Source organism: Entelurus aequoreus, linkage group LG03, assembly GCF_033978785.1.
Source record: "Entelurus aequoreus isolate RoL-2023_Sb linkage group LG03, RoL_Eaeq_v1.1, whole genome shotgun sequence".
In the NCBI taxonomy this organism is placed as follows: domain Eukaryota; kingdom Metazoa; phylum Chordata; class Actinopteri; order Syngnathiformes; family Syngnathidae; genus Entelurus; species Entelurus aequoreus.
The window spans coordinates 35504349-35526844 of NC_084733.1; the positions used below are offsets into that span (position 1 = coordinate 35504349).

At 41.7% G+C, this 22496-nt stretch overlaps 1 long non-coding RNA gene across 1 annotated transcript in view; it reads right to left on the reverse strand.

Moving 5' to 3' along the window:
• LOC133645631 (uncharacterized) overlaps window positions 1–22496 on the reverse strand; it is an 86224-nt gene that overhangs the window by 62794 nt on the left and 934 nt on the right. Inside the window, exon 2 of the long non-coding RNA XR_009825159.1 lies at window positions 426–536. This is a non-coding gene — a long non-coding RNA (uncharacterized LOC133645631). The remainder of the gene's footprint in view (window positions 1–425; window positions 537–22496) is intronic.

The window sequence follows — 22496 nt, forward strand, 5'->3', positions numbered from 1 at the left end:
GGATGAGCCGGCAACATCAGTGCCATGCCACCCGATCTCATTATGCTTCACACGGATGACATTCTGTTCTCAGTACTTCGCCATGAGTCCCTGGCTGGGAGTATCACCAGAATGTCAAACTGTATCGCTGTTGCTAATCAAACCAGATGAGACTTTCTGTCTGTGTCAGGTCATTAAAGAGTGGTTGCTACAACATTCATTATGTGCCATTGACGATGCATGTTTTACGTTCGAAACATAGACATACACTCAAAGTCCGATATAATGCGGTCGTTTGGGTCCATAAAATACCAATCGCGTTATTCCTGAGATCGAGTTATATAGACATTTTTATTTTTTTACCCTTTTCTTTTCGAAATAATACAATTAAATGATTCCCAAACAGGGGCAACACGGTGAAACAGGGGTTAGTGCATGTGCCTCACAATACAAAGGTCCTGGGTTCGATCCCCGGGCTCTGGGTCTTTCTATGTGGAGTTTGCATGTTCTCTCTGTGACTGCGTGGGTTCCCTCCGGGTACTCCGGCTTCCTCCCACCTGCAAAGACATGCACCTGGGGATAGGTTGATTGGCATCACTAAATTGTCCCTAGTGTGTGAATGTGAGTGTGAATGTTGTCTGTCTATCTGTGTTGGCCCTGTGATGAGGTGGTGACTTGGCCAGGGTGTACCCCGCCTTCCGCCCGAATGCAGCCGAGAGACTCCTGCATCCCCTGCGACCCTGATAGGTACAAGTGGTAGGAAATGGATGGATGGATTGATTCCCAAACAGACGGGACGTGAATGGTGGATTGTGCTAGTACCTTCCAGTTTCTTCCGACAAAGAAAAAATAAATTGTTCATGCTGATGCTCGATTACGCTGTTGGTTCGGTTGTGCACCTTTGTCGTTAAAGCCTAGTACTATCTTTCTATTTTGTGTGCTTCTAAATATTTTATAGCCGTCTTTATCCCTTCAACACATTTAGTAGTCTTATCGAATTTACAAACCGTTTGCTCGCTTTGTTTCACGGCTTTACTTTTAGCTAGCTAGCTGCTAAGCTAACGGGGCTAAGCTAGTCCCGGTCGGAAGACAGAAAAAACTCGACTCTGTGAAGGAAAAAACGTGAGTACGGCTTTGGGTTCTCTTATGGAGATGTTGTCCCTCTTAAAAGGGACGTGTCCGCCAGTTTGAGCAGAGTAACTTCGTAACTGTAGATGCCGTGGACACGCTTGCTTGCGTTAGCCTTACTTACCTAACAAGCTCAGTTTGTAGCAGCCCTAAACGGCCTACAAGCTACGGTGAGCCGGCTAAGACGCATAACAGATTCAGCTCGTTAGCTAGTCCTACGCCCCAGTCTACCGGCTACCACACCACAATGTAAACGAGCAAAAATGTGTGGTCCATGGCAAGTTATATTGAGCCGCATTATATCGATCTTTGAGTGTAATTAAAATGCCTGTTATTTCCCTTTAAAGTTAAAGTTAAAGTACCACTTATAGTCACACACACACTAGGTGTGGTGAAATTACCCTCTGCATTTGACCCATCCCCTTGTTCCACCCCCTGGGAGGTGAGGGAAGCAGTGAGCAGCAGCGGTGGCCGCACCAGGAATCATTTTGGTGATTTAACCCCCAATTCCAACCCTTGATGCTGAGTGCCGAGCAGGGAGGTAATGGGTCCCGTTTTTATAGTCTTTGGTATGACTCGGCCGGGGTTTGAACTCACGACCTTCCAGTCTCAGGGCGGACACTCTAACCACAAGGCCACTTTTAACTTTTTTTGCTGCCCTCTGAAAAGGCGGTGGTGCATAAAAGGAGTGTCCATAGTCCATTAGAACAGAAAGATAAGTTAATTCAATGGAGAGAAAAAAAATGATGCAACCCTGGTTTGGGATTGTGTAATTGGGCAGACATTTGTAAAAATTAATTCATGACTTACATATATTGACATAAAAACAATGTATAAAATGTTTCACTGTACTTAAAACAAGTACACTGCCTAAAAGAAACAGTTTCTCGATCCTTTAAAATGGCCGGAAATTCCCCAAAAATGTTGAGCTCAGGTAACCTCAGACCTTTTGTAAGTTATTCCATGACCACGGAGCAGCATATCTGAAAGCTTCTTTTTTTTTTTTCAAGATTTGTGTTTGCTCGAGGAACAAACATTCTAAGAATGTCCTGAGACCTTAAACTGTAGCGACTAGAGTCTCTGGACATAAAAGAACACAAATAACGGGGAACCAGACCAAGAAGGGATTTATATAAAAAAACACAACGATTGAGAAAATCTGCATACTGATAAAGATTGACAATTTGCTTATGCATATAAAGTGCAATGGTGGACAAGGTTGCCACAAAACGGTAATAAAATAGAAGGCACAGTGATGTACATTAATCAGTTTTTTTCAAAAAAAACAAGCCTCCATAATCTAGCAAAGGCATAAAAGTGGTCAGGATCAAGCGTTTCCTAACTTGTAGGGAAAAACAGGACTTGTTTCTGAAGAAAAATCCCAACTTAATTTTAAGTTTAGCCACAAGTTTTTCAATGTGAGATTTAAAAGACAAGTTCTCTTCTGACAATTCCCAAGTACTCATATGTTGTGACCGTTTCAAGTTCAACCTAAAGAGCAGTTAATATTTTTGGGACGCTCAATGAAATTGAAAATAACACCACTTTAGAATATTGTGCATTTAGCACAAGTCTCTGCTGAGTCAGCTGGGATTGAACAACATTAAAAGCTGACTGCAGGAGCTCTAAGGTTTGCACAACAGCGGGGGGTGAACAATATATGACCGTGTCTTCTGCATAAAAATGGAACGCAGCATCACAGAGATTTTTTTTTAAATTTTAGTCCTGACATTTCGTGCGTTGCATGGTGGGGCTCCTCAGTACACCACTGACTTGTTATGCCCCTACTCTTCAGGGTGCAGCCTCCGGTCTTCAGGCCAGGGTCTTCTAAAGATCCCGAAAACTTGTTTTAAAACCCGTGGAGACCTGGCATTCCAGGCTATAGCTCCCAGCTCACCAGTCCCTTCGTGATCTTGACTGTGTTGAAACTTTTAAGAAACATTTGAAAACTTCTTTTTAGTAAAACTTTTAGTTAATGCACCTTTTAACTATAATTTTTCATCCACTTTGTATCATTTTTATGATGTTGCCCCTGTTGTTTTAAATTGAATCGTTTTACTTTACCTATGTTTTCTACAGCGCTTTGTGATTTTATCCGTGAAAAGCGCTTTACAAATAAAATGTACTTAATTACTTACTATTTACATAAATGGAAAACAACAATGAACCTAATATGGAACCCTGCGGTACACTAATTATTACAGGGAGGAAAGACGAAGAGGATCCAGGAAATTGGACGCATTGGGCTCTATTGGAAAGGTAATTAGAGAACCACTTCACAGCATGCTGAGATGGGCCAATCCTCTGCAGTCTGTCTGCCAGAATGATATGGTCCACCGTGTCAAATGCTTTTGACAGGTCAAAAGCAGTATAACTGGATGGATGGATGGAAAAAATAAAGCTGCACAATATTTTTTGCAGTCCAGTGCTTCAATAATGTCATTTACAACTTTGATAGCAGCAGTTATGGTGCTATGTCTTTTTCTCAAACCTGATTGATGTTCAGAAAGCAGACCATAGGTGTTTAAGAATTCTTCAAGTTGTTCACTAACAAACTTTTCAAGAACTATAGCTAGGACGCATAACTCAGAGATGGACCTATAGTTGTTAACAGCTGTGGGATCTCCTCTTTTCAATAACAGTAAAACATGGGCTGATTCAAATGTTAGGAATGTCATTACTGGACAAAGGAAGATTAAAAAAATGCATGAGAGGTTCTGCAATAAAAATGGCTGAGTTTATAAAGAAGGGCTCAAGTATGTCAGGACCTGCAGATTTACCAGGATCCACTTGTTTTAAAGTCAATCAATCAATCAATGTTTATTTATATAGCCCTAAATCACAAGTGTCTCAAAGGGCTGTACAAGCCACAACGACATCCTCGGTACAGAGCCCACATACGGGCAAGGAAAAACTCACCCCAGTGGGACGTCGGTGAATGACTATGAGAAACCTTGGAGAGGACCGCATATGTGGGTAACCCCCCCCCCTCTAGGGGAGACCGAAAGCAACGGATGTCGAGTGGGTCTGACATAACATTGTGAAAGTCCAGTCCACAGTGGATCCAACACATCAGCGGGAGTCCAGTCCACAGCGGGGCCAACAGGAAACCATCCCGAGCGGAGACGGGTCAGCAGCGCAGAGATGTCCCCAACCGATGCACAGGCTAGTGGTCCACCCGGGGTCCCGGCTCTGGACAGCCAGCACTTCATCCATGGCCACTGGACCTATGCAACTCCCCCTCGCAAGGGACAGGGGAGAAGAGGAGAGAAGAAAAGAAACGGCAGATCAACTGGTCTAAAAAAGGGGGGGTCTATTTAAAGGCTAGATTATACAAATGAGTTTTAAGATGGGACTTAAATGCTTCTACTGAGGTAGCATCTCTAACTGTTACCGGGAGGGCATTCCAGAGTACTGGAGCCCGAATAGAAAACGCTCTATAGCCCGCAGACTTTTTTTTGGCTCTGGGAATCACTAATAACCCGGAGTTCTTTGAACGCAGATTTCTTGTCGGGACATATGGTACAATACAATCGGCGAGATAGGCTGGAGCTAAACCGTGTAATATTTTATACGTAAGTAGTAAAACCTTAAAGTCGCATCTTAAGTGCACAGGAAGCCAGTGCAAGTGAGCCAGTATAGGCGTAATATGATCAAACTTTCTTGTTTTTGTCAAAAGCCTTGCAGCCGCATTTTGTACCAACTGTAATCTTTTAATGCTAGACATAGGGAGGCCCGAAAATAGTACGTTACAGTAATCGAGACGAGACGTAACGAACGCATGAATAATGATCTCAGCGTCGCTAGTGGACAAGATGGAACGAATTTTAGCGATATTACGGAGATGAAAGAAGGCCGTTTTAGTAACACTCTTAATGTGTGACTCAAACGAGAGAGTTGGGTCGAAGATAATACCCAGATTCTTTACCGAGTCTCCTTGTTTAATTGTTTGGTTGTCAAATGTTAAGGTGGTATTATTAAATAGATGTTGGTGTCTAGCAGGACCGATAATCAGCATTTCCGTTTTCTTAGCGTTGAGTTGCAAAAAGTTAGCGGACATCCATTGTTTAATTTCATTAAGACACGCCTCCAGCTGACTACAGTCCGGCGTGTTGGTCAGCTTTAGGGGCATGTAGAGTTGAGTGTCATCAGCATAACAGTGAAAGCTAACACCGTACTTGCGTATGATGTCACCCAGCGGCAGCATGTAAATACTAAAGAGTGCAGGGCCAAGAACCGAACCCTGGGGAACTCCGCACGTTACCTTGACATAGTCCGAGGTCACATTGTTATGGGAGACACACTGCATCCTGTCAGTAAGATAAGAGTTAAACCAAGACAAGGCTAAGTCTGACATACCAATACGTGTTTTGATACGCTCTAATAAAATATTATGATCGACGGTATCGAAAGCGGCGCTAAGATCAAGAAGCAGCAACATAGATGAAGCATCAGAATCCATCGTTAGCAATAGATCATTAGTCATTTTTGCGAGGGCTGTCTCCGTAGAGTGATTTGCCCTGAAACCGGATTGAAAAGGTTCACAGAGATTGTTAGTCACTAAGTGTTCATTTAGCTGCTGTGCAACAGTTTTTTCGAGAATTTTGGAAATAAACGGAAGGTGGGAGACCGGTCGGTAGTTTACCATGAGGTCAGGATCGAGGTTAGGTCTTTTGAGCAGAGGATGAATAACCGCTTTTTTGAATGCTAGGGGAACAGTGCCGGAGGAAAGTGATAAGTTTATAATATTTAACACTGATGGACCTAATAATACAAACAGTTCCTTGATAAGTTTCCCAGGAAGTGGGTCAAGTAAACATGTTGTTTGTTTTATCCCACTTACACGCTGTAATAATTCCTCTAATGTTATTTCATCAAAAATAGAGAGACTATTTTGGAGGGCAGTGTCCGTCGTATATACAGTCGTATTTGTGTTAATAGAGCCCAGTTGTAGCTGGGATGCGTTGTCTTTAATCTCCTTTCTAATGAGTTCAATTTTCTTATTAAAGAAATTCATAAAATCATCTGCCGAGTGGGTGGAGCTACTGGGAGGAGTCCCTTGTTGGGTTAGCGATGCTACTGTACTAAACAGAAATTTAGGATCGTTTTTGTTGAGGCGGATGAGATTTGAGTAGTATTTAGCTTTAGCTAAGGTAAGCATGCGTTTATAAGTGGGCCTACTGAAATGATTTTTTTTTATTTAAACGGGGATAGCAGACCCATTCTATGTGTCGTACTTGATCATTTTGCGATATTGCCATATTTTTGCTGAAAGGATTTAGTATAGAACAACGACGATAAAGTTCGCAACTTTTGCTCTCTGATAAATAAAAGCCTTGCCCCTACCGGAAGTAGCGTGACGTTGTCAGTTGTTCACTTCCTCATATTTTCCTATTGTTTTCAACGCAGCTAGAGCTATTCGGACCGAGAAAGCGACGATTACCCCATTAATTTGAGCGAGGATGAAAGATTCGTGGATGAGGAACGTTAGAGTGACGGACTAGAATGCAGTGAAAGACATATCTTTTTTCGCTCTGACCGTAACTTAGGTACAAGCTGGCTCATTGGATTCCACACTCTCTCCTTTTTCTATTGTGGATCACGGATTTGTATTTTAAACCACCTCGGATACTATATCCTCTTGAAAATGAGAGTCGAGAACGCGAAATGGACATTGACAGTGACTTTTATCTCCACGACAATACATCGACGAAGCTCTTTAGCTACTGAGCTAACGTGATAGCATCTGTCTCAAATGCAGATAGAAACAAAATAAATAAATCCCTGACTGGAAGGATAGACAGAAGATCAACAATACTATTAAACCATGGACATGTAACTACACGGTTAATAATTCTCAGCCTGGCAAAGCTTAACAATGCTGTTGCTAACGACGCTAAGGCTAACTTAGCAACTTAGCAACCGGACCTCACAGAGCTATGATAAAAACATTAGCGCTCCACCTACGCCAGCCAGCCCTCATCTGCTCATCAACACCCGTGCTCACCTGCGTTCCAGCGATCGACGGCGCGACGAAGGACTTCACCCGATCATCCGTGCGGTGGCCGGTTAGCATCGGCTAGCGCGTCTGCCATCCAAGTGAGTAATCCTTGTTGTGTTGCTAAAGCCAGCCGCTATACACCGATCCCACCTACAACGTTCTTCTTTGCAGCCTCCATTGTTCATTAAACAAATTGCAAAAGATTCACCAACACATGTCCAGAATACTGTGGAATTATGAAATGAAAACAGAGCTTTTTGTATTGGCTTCAAAGGGCTACTGATACTCTTGTTTCACTGGCTACGTCACGCGCATACGTCATCATCCAAAGGCGTTTTCAACCGGAAGCTTAGCGGGAAATTTAAAATTGCACTTTATAAGTTAACCCGGCCGTATTGGCATGTGTTGCAATGTTAAGATCTCATCATTGATATATAAACTATCAGACTGCGTGGTCGGTAGTAGTGGGTTTCAGTAGGCCTTTAAGGCTTTCGACCTCAAACACATTCAGAGGAGTAAAACTAAATGTATTATCTATGGACATGTGAAGGGATGGTGACATGCAAACCTTCTGAACATTTGGCTGATTTAGATGTAGAGATAAGGAGTCAAATCAAGAACCAGAAGAAATCAAATGTTCATTAAAACAATTAACTATAGCTGATTTGTCAGACTGCATGAGTCTTTCACGATACAAGCTGGCAGATCATTTGTGGTTTCACTTCCACAACAAGTTTTTATGACTGTCCAGAATTTCCTGGGATCATTTAGGCTACTGGTGGTTTGTGAAAGATAAAACTCAAACTTTGACTTCTTGACAAGAGAAGTAAAGCGATTGCTGAGCTGCCGAAAAAACATCCAGTCAGCCTGGGATTTGGTATTCCTAGCCTTGGCATAGGGAGCATCCCTTTCTTTCAGTAGACCGGACAGTTCAGGAGAGAATTGATTGATTGATTGATTGAGACTTTTATTAGTAGGTTGCACAGTGAAGTACATATTCCGTACAATTGACCACTAAATGGTAACACCCGAATAAGTTTTTCAACTTGTTTAAGTCGGGGTCCAACTTGTTTAAGTCGGGGTCCAGAACCAAGGATTAGTTCTACCTTTCCCGCTGACTTTACATCGAGGATCATATCTGTTGATAATATTGATAAATGCATCGTGAAAATATTTCCAAGATAACTCATCACTAAAAAGAGTGATCTTGGACCAATCAAAGAGCCATAAATCATGATTAAAAATCTTGCTTTAAATCACTCTGAAAAGAAAAGACTCTGCAGTGGGAAAGCTGCATGCCTGTGGTTTTATTTTTAAACAACGGGATATTAAGCATCCTTTCAGAACATTCGTTTTCGGGTTTCTGGTGTGATTTCCAAATAGGGAATATTACTCACCTTTTGCTGATCAATGCCATATGAATGCGTATAATCTAGCGAGCAATAAACTGCGATTGATAAAAATGTCTACTATTAGTGGGTGTGTTTGGTGCGATTTACTAACACTGTGTGCATGTGCAATTAAAAAGTAGTGCAGACCACCTTATTTAAATGAGGATTACATGGCATCACCACGGAGACACTTATTTACTGCACATTCAGGTTATCATGCTCCTACCTGTGGCCTTATGCTATGTTTTCATACATGCAGAAGATATTTACCACTTTTTATGGGCATTTTAGCAGCAGTCCTGCAGTACATCTGTATTATAAAACCAATTGGGGGTTTTTACCGCCAAAAAGGTACACTCATTGGAGAGAAGCTGCACTTACTTTGCTCAAGACGCAAAAAATGCATACTTAAAAAAGTTTCTACAACGCATATTCTATGTAAAAAATACATACAAAAAAAGTCATTTAAAATACTCAAAGAAACCAAAACACATCAATTGACTTTGTTTTAATTAGCCCTTTAAGTCCTCGAACAGCTATAAAATTCAAAAAGTATTTTACTGAGTCCAGGGTATGTTTAATTTTGTTATTTCTGACCGTCCAAAATGTTGACACACAGTGTTGTCCCGATACCAATATTTTGGTATTTCGGTACATTTTTGAAGAAAGGGGACCACAAAAAATTTCATAATTGGCTTTATTTTAACAAAAAAAATCTTACGCTACATTGAACATATGTTTCTTATTGCAAGTTTGTCCTTAAATAAAATAGTGAACATACAAGACAACTTGTCTTTTATTAGTAAGTAAGCAAACAAAGACTCCTAATTTAGCTGCTGACATATGCAGTAACAAATTGTGTCATTTATCATTCTATTATTTTGTCAACATTATGAGGGACAAACCGTAGAAATTGATTATTAATCTACTTGTTAATTTACTGTTAATATCTGTTTATTTTCTGTTTGAACATGTTCTATCTACACTTCTGTTCAAGATGGCGGCGCATTGCTATGCAGCAGCTTGAAGACGCTCTTGGGAGTGTAGAGCGATTTGGCAAAAAACACCCGTCATTTCTGTCAATTTCATGGCTGGCTCAAAGCGTGAACACTTTGTGATCACATACGACCGACAGACAATTCTGGATGTGGATGGATCGGGTCGTTATAGACTGAAAGATGCATGTACGGTGGACCTCCTCGCTAGCATGGGAATACTTCGCGGGCTACATCGAGCGGCCTTTGTAGCAGCGGAGTCAAGTGCTAGCGGTGACCGCCAATGGAGACGACGTAAGCGGTGTGAGCGGAAGCAGAAGCGGGGATGCCGAGCGGGGCTAACAACAAAGGGAAAAGCTAACCAAAGAAGCGTGGAGTGTCCGGGTAAGAAGCCATTTAAACTAGAAGTAGCCGGCGCCAGGCTGGATAATCCCTGCACACATAGCAATTCTCTTAGAAAAAAACACAACTCACATAATGTTTTTTCTTTTGTGACCGTGTCAGAGGCAGACATGCAATCTACTGAGGTGGCTAACTATGATGCGTTCAGTTTATCGCAACATCTAGCAAACAATCGGACAATTCCCGTCGTATCAATTCCTAGATATGGTCGAAACTATTTAAAGTGCACTACGCATAATAAACGCAACATACCGCCCCCCTGGGCCCTATTCGGACTTCATCAGTGAATTCTCAGAGTTTGTTGCTGATCTAGTGACGCACGCTGACAATATAATCATAATGGGGGACTTTAATATCCATATGAATACCCCATCGGACCCTCCATGCGTGGCGCTCCAGACTATAATTGATAGCTGTGGTCTTACACAAATAATAAATGAACCCACGCATCGCAACAGTAATACGATAGATCTAGTGCTTGTCAGGGGTGTCAGCACCTCTAAAGTTACGATACTCCCGTACACTAAAGTAATGTCCGATCATTACCTTATAAAATTCGAGGTTCTGACTCATTGTCAACAAAATAATAATAATAATAATAATAATAACTACTATAGCAGTCGCAACATTAATGCTGCCACAACGACGACTCTTACTGACCTACTGCCTTCGGTAATGGCACCATTCCCAAATTATGTGGGCTCTATTGATAACCTCACTAACAACTTTAACGACGCCCTGCGCGACACCATTGATAGTGTAGCACCGCTAAAGCTAAAAAGGGCCTACCCCATGGTTTACAGAAGAAACTAAAGCCCAGAAATGATCATGTAGAAAGCTGGAACGCAAATGGCGTGCGACTAAACTTGAGGTTTTCCATCAAGCATGGTGTGATAGTTTAATAACTTATAAACGCATGCTTACCTCAGCTAAAGCTAAATATTACTCAAATCTCAAATCAACAAAAATTATCCAAAATTTTTGTTTAGTACAGTAGCATCGCTAACCCAACAAGGGACTCCTCCCAGTAGCTCCACCCACTCAGCAGATGACTTTATGAATTTCTTTAATAAGAAAATTGAAGTCATTAGAAAAGAGATTAAAGACAATGCATCTCAGCTACAACTGGGTTCTATTAACACAGATACAACTGTATATACGACGGACACTGCCCTCCAAAATAGTTTCTCTCTCTTTGATGAAATAACATTGGAGGAATTGTCAAAATGTGTAAATGGGACAAAACAAACATGTTTACTTGACCCAATTCCTGGGAAACTTATCAAGGAGCTTTTTGTATTATTAGGTCCATCAGTGTTAAATATTATAAACTTATCACTTTCCTCTGGCACTGTTCCCCTAGCATTCAAAAAAGCGGTTATTCATCCTCTACTCAAAAGACCTAACCTCGATCCTGACCCCATGGTAAACTACCGGCCGGTGTCCCACCTTCCGTTTATCTCGAAAATCCTCGAAAAAATTGTCGCACAGCAGCTAAATGAACACTTAGCGTCAATCCGGTTTCAGGGCAAATCACTATATGGAGACAGCCCTCGCAAAAATGACTAATGATCTATTGCTAACGATGGATTCTGATGCTTCATCTATGTTGCTGCTTCTTGATCTTAGCGCCGCTTTCGATACTGTTGATCATAATATTTTATTAGAGCGTATCAAAACGCGTATTGGGATGTCAGAATTAGCCTTGTCTTGGTTTAACTCTTATCTCACTGACAGGATGCAGTGTGTCTCCCATAACAATGTGACCTCGGACTATGTTAAGGTAACGTACGGAGTTCCCCAGGGTTCGGTTCTTGGCCCTGCACTCTTTAGTATTTACATGCTGCCGCTAGGTGACATCATACGCAAATACGGTGTTAGCTTTCACTGTTATGCTGATGACACCCAACTCTACATGCCCCTAAAGTTGACCAACACGCCGGATTGTAGTCAGCTGGAGGCGTGTCTTAATGAAATTAAACAATGGATGTCCGCTAACTTTTTGCAACTCAACGCTAAGAAAACGGAAATGCTGATTATCGGTCCTGCTCAACACCGACATCTATTTAATAATACCACCTTAACATTTGACAACCAAACAATTAAACAAGGCGACTTGGTAAAGAATCTGGGTATTATCTTCGACCCAACTCTCTCGTTTGAGTCACACATTAAGAGTGTTACTAAAACGGCCTTCTTTCATCTCCGTAATATCGCTAAAATTCGTTCCATTTTGTCCACAAGCGATGCTGAGATCATTATCCATGCGTTCGTTACATCTCGTCTCCATTACTGTAACGTTTTATTTTCGGGCCTCCCTATGTCTAGCATTAAAAGATTACAGATGGTACAAAATGCGGCTGCTAGACTTTTGACAAAAACTAGAAAGTTTGATCATATTACGCCTATACTGGCTCACTTGCACTGGCTTCCTGTGCACCTAAGATGCGACTTTAAGGTTTTACTACTTACGTATAAAACACTACACGGTCAAGCTCCTGCCTATCTTGCCGATTGTATTGTACCATATGTCCCGGCAAGAAATCTGCGTTCAAAGAACTCCGGCTTATTAGTGATTCCCAGAGCCCAAAAAAAGTCTGCGGGCTATAGAGCGTTTTCTATTCGGGTTCCATTATGGAATGCCCTCCCGGTAAAAGTTAGAGATGCTACCTCAGTAGAAGCATTTAAGTCTCATCTTAAAACTCATTTGTATACTCTATCCTTTAAATAGACTCCCTTTTTAGACCAGTTGATCTGCCGTTTCTTTTCTTTTCTTTTCTACTCTGCTCCCAACCCGGGGTGGACCGCTAGCCTGTCCATCGGATGGGGACATCTCTACGCTGCTGACCCGTCTCCACTCGGGATGGTTCCTGCTGGGCCCACTATGGACTGGACTTTCGCTGATGTGTTGGACTTTCACAATATTATGTCAGACCCACTCGACATCCATTGCTTTCGGTCTCCCCTAGAGGGGGGGGGGGGGGGGGGGGGTTACCCACATATGCGGTCCTCTCCAAGGTTTCTCATAGTCATTCACATTGACGTCCCACTGGGGTGAGTTTTCCTTGCCCGTATGTGGGCTCTGTACCGAGGATGTCGTTGTGGCTTGTACAGCCCTTTGAGACACTTGTGATTTAGGGCTATATAAATAAACATTGATTGATTGATTGATTGATTGAAATGTAATAATCACTTATTCTTCTGTTGTTTGATACTTTACATTAGTTTCGGATGATATCACAAATTTGGGTATCAATCCAATACCAAGTAGGTACAGGATCATACATTGGTCATATTCAGAGTCCTCATGTGTCCAGTGTCATATTTCCTGAGTTTATAAACATAATATACATTTTTTTTTAAACGAAAGAAGATACGAAGGTCCTGGGTTCAATCCTGGGCTCGGGATCTTTCTGTGTGGAGTTTGCATGATCTCCCCGTGACTGCATGGGTTCCCTCCGGGTATTCCGGCTTCCTCCCACCTCCAAACACATGCACCTGGGGATAGGTTGATTGGCGACACTAAATTGGCCCTAGTGTGTGAATGTGAGTGTGAATGTTGTCTGTCTATATCCGTCTAGGCCCTGTGGTGAGGTGGCAACTTGTCCAGGGTGTACTCCGCCTTCCGCCCGAATGCAGCTGAGATAAGCTCCAGCACACACACTCCCTACCCCTGATCCCGAACGGGACAAGCGGTAGAAAATGGATGAATGGACGGATTTTGTGATGCTAAAAAATATCGATGTAATCGTAGTAATATCGACTAGATACGCTCCTGTACTTGGTATCATTACAGTGGATGTTAGGTGTAGATCCACCAATGGCGTTTGTTTATTTTGTAGTGTCCCGGTAAGAGTTGGTGCTGCAGAGAATTCTGGGAATTTGTTTTGTAGTGTTTATGTTGTGTTGCGGTGCAAATATTCTCCCAAAATGTGTTTGTCATTGTTGTTTAGTGTGGTTTCACTATATGGCACATGTTTATGACAGTGTGGGCATTGTTCACACGGCCACTCTTAGTGTGACGTGTATGGCTGTTGACTAAGTATGACCTTCATTCACACGTGTGTAGTGTGTTCAAAGTTAAGATAACCTTTTTAATGGTTAATGATCGGACCGAGTGAAATCTTGCCTTGACTTTTCCAACCATAAACCATCTTTTTTTTTTTTTAACATATACAACTCTATGACACTTGTGTTATGGTGATTACTGAAGCATGCGTAACTATCAGTCGTCCTGCAGGGTTGATGGTTGAAATAAATGTACTTTAAATGTCGCCATGTAAACAAGGATTATTGATGTTAAAGTACAAACCCCGTTTCCATATGAGTTGGGAAATTGTGTTAGATGTAAATATAAACGGAATACAATGATTTGCAAATCATTTTCAACCCATATTCAGTTGAATATGCTACAAAGACAACATATTTGATGTTCAAACTAATAAACAATTTTTTTTGTTGCAAATAATCATTAACTTTAGAATTTGATGCCAGCAACACGTGACAAAGAAGTTGGGAAAGGTGGCAATAAATATTGATAAAGTTGAGGAATGCTCATCAAACACTTATTTGGAACATCCCACAGGTGAACAGGCAAATTGGGAACAGGTGGGTGCCATGATTGGGTATAAAAGTAGATTCCATGAAATGCTCAGTCATTCACAAACAAGGATGGGGCGAGGGTCACCACTTTGTCAACAAATGCGTGAGCAAATTGTTGAACAGTTTAAGAAAAACCTTTCTCAACCAGCTATTGCAAGGAATTTAGGGATTTCACCATCTACGGTCCGTAATATCATCAAAGGGTTCAGAGAATCTGGAGAAATCACTGCATGTAGGCAGCTAAGCCCGTGACCTTCGATCCCTCAGGCTGTACTGCATCAACAAGCGACATCAGTGTGTAAAGGATATCACCACATGGGTTCAGGAACACTTCAGAAACCCACTGTCAGTAGTAACTACAGTTGGTCGCTACATCTGTAAGTGCAAGTTAAAACTCTCCTTTGCAAGGCAAAAACCATTTATCAACAACACCCAGAAACGCCGTCGGCTTCACTGGGCCTGAGCTCATCTAAGATGGACTGATGCAAAGTGGAAAAGTGTTCTGTGGTCTGACGAGTCCACATTTCAAATTGTTTTTGGAAACGGTGGACGTCGTGTCCTCCGGACCAAAGAGGAAAAGAACCATCCGGATTGTTATAGGCGCAAAGTTGAAAAGCCATCATCTGTGATGGTATGGGGGTGTATTAGTGCCCAAGACATGGGTAACTTACACATCTGTGAAGGCGCCATTAATGCTGAAAGGTACATACAGGTTTTGGAGCAACATATGTTGCCATCCAAGCAACGTTACCATGGACGCCCCTGCTTATTTCAGCAAGACAATACCAAGCCACGTGTTACATCAACGTGGCTTCATAGTAAAAGAGTGTGGGTACTTTCCTGGCCCGTCTGCAGTCCAGACCTGTCTCCCATCGAAAATGTGTGGCGCATAATGAAGCGTAAAATACGACAGCGGAGACCCCGGACTGTTGAATAACTGAAGCTCTACATAAAACAAGAATGGGAAAGAATTCCACTTTCAAAGCTTCAACAATTAGTTTCCTCAGTTTCCAATTGTTTATTGAGTGTTGTTAAAAGAAAAGGTGATGTAACAGTGGTAAACATGCCCTTTCCCAACTACTTTGGCACGTGTTGCAGCCATGAAATTCTAAATTAATTATTATTTGCAAAAAAAAAATAAAGTTTTTGAGTTTGAACACCAAATATCTTGTCTTTGTAGTGCATTCAATTAAATATATGTTGAAAAGGATTTGCAAATCATTGTATTCCGTTTATATTTACATCTAACACAATTTCCCAACTCATATGGAAATGGGGTTTGTAGTTCAAACACTGCTGACTGCGGGTAGGCATTAGTCGCCAGCTTGCTAGCTAGCCATGTCTTAAAGCGCCTCTTCCTGAGGGTGTTTCAGTGTTATAACTTCACCTTTATCTTTAGTTATTAAGCCAAAATGTGTCTGTCCGTTCTCCCTTTTCTGTCTACACACTGTGTCTGCTTGTAAGTACTCCGTGATTGTGCACTGCCGAATATGCTCGTCTGCATGACACGACGTGACGACGGGTGGGAGATTGGTACCTTTTAGAGGCGGTATTTGACCAAATAATGATTCATTAGTTTGGCAGTACTACACTAATACCGGTATACCGTACAACCCTACACGCACACACACGTAGGACGGAGGATTCTCGTCTGTCCATCGTCTGTCTGTGCAGCGTGAGTGCTCCTCTCTCACAGCTGAAGTATGTACATTTATATAGCGCTTTTCTCTAGAGACTCCAATGGCTTTACATATCGAAACCCATTATCTACATCTTTAAGCTACATTTAAACCAGTGTAGGTGACACTGGGAGCAGGTGGGTAAATGGTCTTACCCAAAGACACAACGGCAGTGACCAGGATGGCGGAAGCAGGGATCGAACCCTGGAATCCTGGGGCCGTACTTATCAAACTTCTTAGAATTACTCCTAAGAAGTCTGCTAAGAGTTGACTTAAGAGTAAATAAATTATTCGCTGAAAGCTGCACTTAAAAGTTAGTTATCAAGCGTCTTACTCACACTTTCAGCGAAGTGTAGGACTGAATCTTAAGTGTCACACTCAGAGCTGAATTACGACATTACTATGTGCCGTAAACGCAATTTTAGGTGACGTCATTTCTGTGTCCATAGAAATGACCAATCACGGAAGGGAATCCGTTGTCTAAGAATAAAGAAATATCTTGGAAATATTTAAGTGGACAATGGGAGTGTATATTTTGACAATAAACTACAAAATAATACAAAACAAACTAGTCCCCGCCGGCACTCACGCTACCGCTCCCTCTCTTCTATCGCCCACACACTCACTGACGTCCCTCACCTCACGGCCACACACATACGCTACTGTCATAACATTTTCTTTCCAATTCATTAATTAGGCAACTAATTTGAAACTGGTGTGGGTGGCTCTATATATACTAGCCCACTGCAGACACATGCAGAAATCAACAAGGAATCGAAAAGTATTAAATCTGTGACAAAAATAATATCCGCTCTGTCTAAACGATACCGTTTGATCAGCTGCTCGTCATCAAAAAAAAAAAACATTGTTCCGTTCGCTGAATGTTCGCGCACGTCTCTCTCGCCTCAGTGCCATCCCCTGCTGGCAACTCCTAACCACTTAGGACACCTCTGAAGGTCTCTTAAATATCGTGGAGAGTAGGAGTGATTCTTAGACTTAAGAACGTTGATAAAAAGCTTTTATTCTTAAGTTTGAGAGTAGGACTAAATTTCGCAAATTCTCAGGACTTAAGTGTAAAATGGCACTCTAAGAAGCTTGATAAGTACGGCCCCTGGTGTGCATAATCTTTGGATCCTGGCTGAGTATTGGTGAGTCTGCAGTCTTCTCTGAACTTTTGCCACCTGATTGTGCATATTTTAAGTCTCTGAGAACCACTGGACGCGGAGGAGGAGGAGCAATTCTTTTCCAGCCCACTTTTTTTCCCAGCTTCCGCCGTGCATGATTGAGCTACTGTGTGCTGTGACTTACCCTCCTCCTAATTATAACAGACACGTTATAAATGACTTCTGAGTTTTTGTCCAGTGTGCTACCCAATTATGACAGATTTTTAATTGTTGGAGACCTCAACGTTCGTGTCTGCTGTCCTATGAAGTCGGTCTCTAAAGACTTGTTACATATTTTGGACTCTTAATTTTGTGCAACATGTCGCTCGTCCCACGCAAAAACAGGGCTACACATTGGTATGGACACATTCAAATATGTGATGCGATCTTCTCTGATCATATATGTCTTGCAAAAAAAAAAAAAGTGCGCCCCTGCACGGCCATGCCGCGTGGTTAAAGCAGACACTGCTACTGATTTCTCCTCTGCCTTTATTTCTGCCCTGGACACCCCCACCTTCTGCCCGAATGCAGCTGAGATAGGCTCCAGCACCCCCCGCGACCTTGAAAGGGACAAGCGGTAGAAAATGGATGGATGGACACCTTGCCCTCTTTCTCTTTAAACAGATGATTTGATGTCCCGCTTTCATACTTGTTGTCAAATTCTTGATTTTATTGCTGCTTTTAAATCCTTGCACCCTAAGGCTAAAGGTGAGAGCCATGGTTAAATGACGTAACAAGGGAGGCCAGGCATGCAGACAGGCAGAGCGTAAATGGAAGAAGGTGAGTTGCATGTTTGCTATGCACTCATGAAAGACTCCTGGAAAGAGCATCAGAACGTTCTGAGGGTAGAAAAAGCACAAGTATGTTTCTAACATCATTACAAGTAATTTTGACAATACACATGGGCAGCACGGTGGACCAGGGTTTAGTGCGTGTGCCTCACAATACGAAAGTCCTGAGTAGTCCTGAGTTCAATCCCGGGCTCGGGATCTTTCTGTGTGGAGTTTGCATGTTCTCCCCGTGACTGCGTGAGTTCCCTCCGGGTACTCCGGCTTCCTCCCACCTCCAAAGACATGCACCTGGGGATAGGTTGATTGGCAACACTAAATTGGCCCTAGTGTGTGAATGTGAGTGTGAATATTGTCTATCTGTGTTGGCCCTGTGATGAGGTGGCGACTTGTCCAGGGTGTACCCCGCCTTCCGCCCGAATGCAACTGAGATAGGCTCCAGCACCCCCCGCGACCACAAAATGTAAAAGCGGTAGAAAATAGATGGATGGATGGATGTTTTATTCAAAACAATTGATTCTAATTTAAATATTCCCCAATCCTCATATTTGGAAGCTTCACCAGGGGTCTGTGAAACATTTCCTGACTCCTTTATTGACAAGGTTGACACAATTAGGGCAAACATTTCTTACCAATCTTCTGACCCTTCTATTTGCAATACTATTTTCTTCAGCTAAACTTAAAACAGAAATCATTGTCTTTGGCCCAAAGAAGCAAATAGAAACTATTCTTAGTCAGCTTGAGACCCTCTCCCTGAAACCTAATAATCAAGTCAGAAATTGAGGGTATGGACTCAGGCTTGAATTTTAACGGCCACATTATGTCAATAACATAAGCAGCTTTCTACCACCTGAATATTGCCAAAATCAGAGGAATAATGTCTACATCACACTTAAGACTAATCCATGACTTTGTCTCTAGCAGGTTAGACTACTGTAAAGGCCTTCTCACTGGGCTCTCTAAACGAGCTGTAAAGCAGCTGCAGGCACAGCCAGAATGCTGCTGCTCGAGTCCTGACTAGAACCAGGAAATACGACCATACTAGTCCAGTGCTTAGGTCACTGCACTGGTTTCCTGTTGCTCAGAGAATATACTTTAAAACAGCTCTCCCAGTGTACAAGTATTTTCATTGTCTAGTGCCAAAGTACATTTCTGACAAATGACCCATCTCAAGCTCTGAGAACCCCAGGGAGGTGTCCTGCTAGTGTTTAGAGTCAGGACCAAACGTGGTGAAACTGCGTTTCAGTTTTATGCTCCTAAAATCTGGAAAAGTCTTCCTGAGGATGTGAGACGAGCCTCAACATTGGCGAAGTTCAAATCCAGGCTGAAAACATTGATTTAATTGTGCATATGACAACTGAAAGTATTTTATCTACACTTTGATTGATTTCAATTTTTTGTGATTGTTTTCTGATTTTAATTTGAAATATTTTTTATTTTTGCCTTATTTTAATTTTCTGTAAAGCACTTTGAATTGCCTTGTGTACGAATTGTGCTCTGTAAATAAACTTGCATTGCCTATTTTTGTCACCTGTCCATTTGCCTTCAAGCACTTTGAGCCGCTGTCCCTGCATCATTTTCCACGCACTTAATGCCACCTCGTTTGTACAAAGACGTCTGGTAGGTCATCGCCGCCCCACTTCCTGGAAATAGTCGACAGCAGTCTTGCTTCCGGGACTGTCCCAACAATTTTTAGAGGAAGCTAAGCTTTTACAATTAGTCTTACCTTGATTTGCACGCTACGTTTGTGGTTTTTCAATCTGGTTTTAAAGCCTTAAATAGCACTGAATCTGCATTTTAAAGGGTTTTAACGACCTTTCAATACCCACTGATTCTGGTGATTCTGCCATTTTAAATTATTTTAGATCTAACGGTTGCATTTGACACAGTAAATCACATAACTCTTATTAGTCCCTTAGAACAATGTGTGGGTTTAAAAGGCACACCCTTGAACTGGTGCAGGTCATATCTGAGAAACAGTACTTTTAAGATCCAAATTGATGATTCGGCTTCAGCCTGGGCTCTCTTGTCCTGTGATGTCCCTCAGGGCTTGATCGTAGGACCAATCCTGTTTTCAATGCACATTCTGCTTGCAAGACATTACAAATATATATATATACACACTACCGTTCAAAAGTTTGGGGTCACATTGAAATGTCCTTATTTTTGAAGGAAAAGCACTGTACTTTTCAATGAAGATAACTTTACACTAGTCTTAACTTTAAAGAAATACACTCTATACATTGCTAATGTGGTAAATGACTATTCTAGCTGCAAATGTCTGGTTTTTGGTGCAATATCTACATAGGTGTATAGAGGCCCATTTCCAGTAACTATCACTCCAGTGTTCTAATGGTACAATGTGTTTGCTCATTGGCTCTGAAGGCTAATTGATGATTAGAAAACCCTTGTGCAATCATGTTCACACATCTGAAAACAGTTTAGCTCGTTACAGAAGCTACAAAACTGACCTTCCTTTGAGCAGATTGAGTTTCTGGAGCATCACATTTGTGGGGTCAATTATACGCTCAAAATGGCCAGAAAAAGAGAACTTTCATCTGAAACTCGACAGTCTATTCTTGTTCTTAGAAATGAAGGCTATTCCACAAAATTGTTTGGGTGACCCCAAACTTTTGAACGGTAGTGTATATATATATATATCATATCATCTTTATGCTGATGATACACAAATCAATGTCTCTATAAAAGGAAAAGTGACATGTTTAAAATCACTTTTAAATTGCCTTGAGGGCATAAAAACATGGTTTTAGATTTAGAAAAACACAGTACATACATATGCTTTTCGTTGGACAGCAACAATAGAATTATTAGCCCGATTACTAGTGAAGAGTAAAAATCTAGAGCGCAAATTACCATCATGTATCTTGTCGCACCAGACTTCAGTTCAGTGAGCATCTACAGCAGGGGGCCTCAAAGACATTAGTCCCCAGGGATATAATTTTTCTCAGTAGAGAGTAAAAACCAGTATCGTTGGAAAAATATATAAGAAAGATATAAACATAACATGATTCAAATATTACATGCTACCATTCAACCAAACTGGGATTTCAAAATGTTTCCCCTTGTTCAGAGTCCAAGCATCATTACCCATTGAGCTATTCAGCGACTCAATGTTTCCCCTGGAGTTTTTTTTTTTTAAGATTAAAGTACCAATGATTGTCACACACACACTTAGATGTGGTGAAATTTGTCCTCTGCATTTGTCCCATCCCCTTGGGGAGCAGCGGGCAGCAGCGGCGCCGCGCCCGGGAATCATTTTGGTGATTTAACCCCCAACTCCAACCCTTTGTTGCTGAGTGCCAAGCAGGGAGGTTATGGGTCCCATTTTTATAGTCTTTGGTATGACTCGGCTGGGATTTGAACTCCAACCTACCGATCTCAGTTGTCTCTAAAACTATAGTTTCATTTGGGTGGCGTTTAGTGGGTCAAACGTAAGGCTGGATTTGTACGGCGGGAACACTCATCGACAGAACATAATTAATTGCAACTGGGAAATAAACATTATGTGGTTATTTGATGAACTGTGATAGATTTCAGACAGTTGTTGCAACTGTTAAACTTCTGATATGGATATTAGAGCTTTGAGTATTGGCCAATACTAGTTAAAGTACCAATGATAGCCACACACACACTAGGTGTGGTGAAATGTGTCCACTGCATTTGACCCATCCCCTTGTTCACCCTCTGGGAAGTGAGGGGAGCAGTGAGCAGCAGCAGTGGCCGTGCTCGGGAATCATTTTTGGTGATGTAACCTCCAATTCCAACCCTTGATGCTGAGTGCCAAGAAGGGAGGTAATGGGTCCCGTTTTTATAGTGTTTGGTATGACTCGGCCGGGGTTTGAACTCACGACCTACCGATCTCAGGGCGGACATTTAAACCACTAGGCCACTGAGCAGGTCAATTGTTGTGATACGTGAAAATTGACAAACACCAACCTATTGTGAATGCAGCATTGTATAGAGACATCCTGAATGAAAAGCAACGCTTCAAATCCAACCTGATGGAACTAGAGAGGTGTTGCAAAGAGGAATGGGCCAAGCTGCCTAAAGATAGGTGTGCCAAGCTTCTGGCATCATATTCAGAAGGACTTGAAGCTGTCATTGCTGCCAAAAGGTGCATCAACAAAGTATTGAGCAAAGGATCTGATTACTTATGCACATGTGATTTGAGTGTTTTATTTTTAATAACATTTGCACATCTGTTTTTTTCTGTCAAGATGGAATGCTGAGTGTACATTAATGAGATTGTTTCACTGTAGCCATTTGCTAAAATCAAAAGTGTATTTTATTTCTCATTAATTAATGATTAATTAATTAATGACCCAAAAAAAATGTTGTGATTTTTTT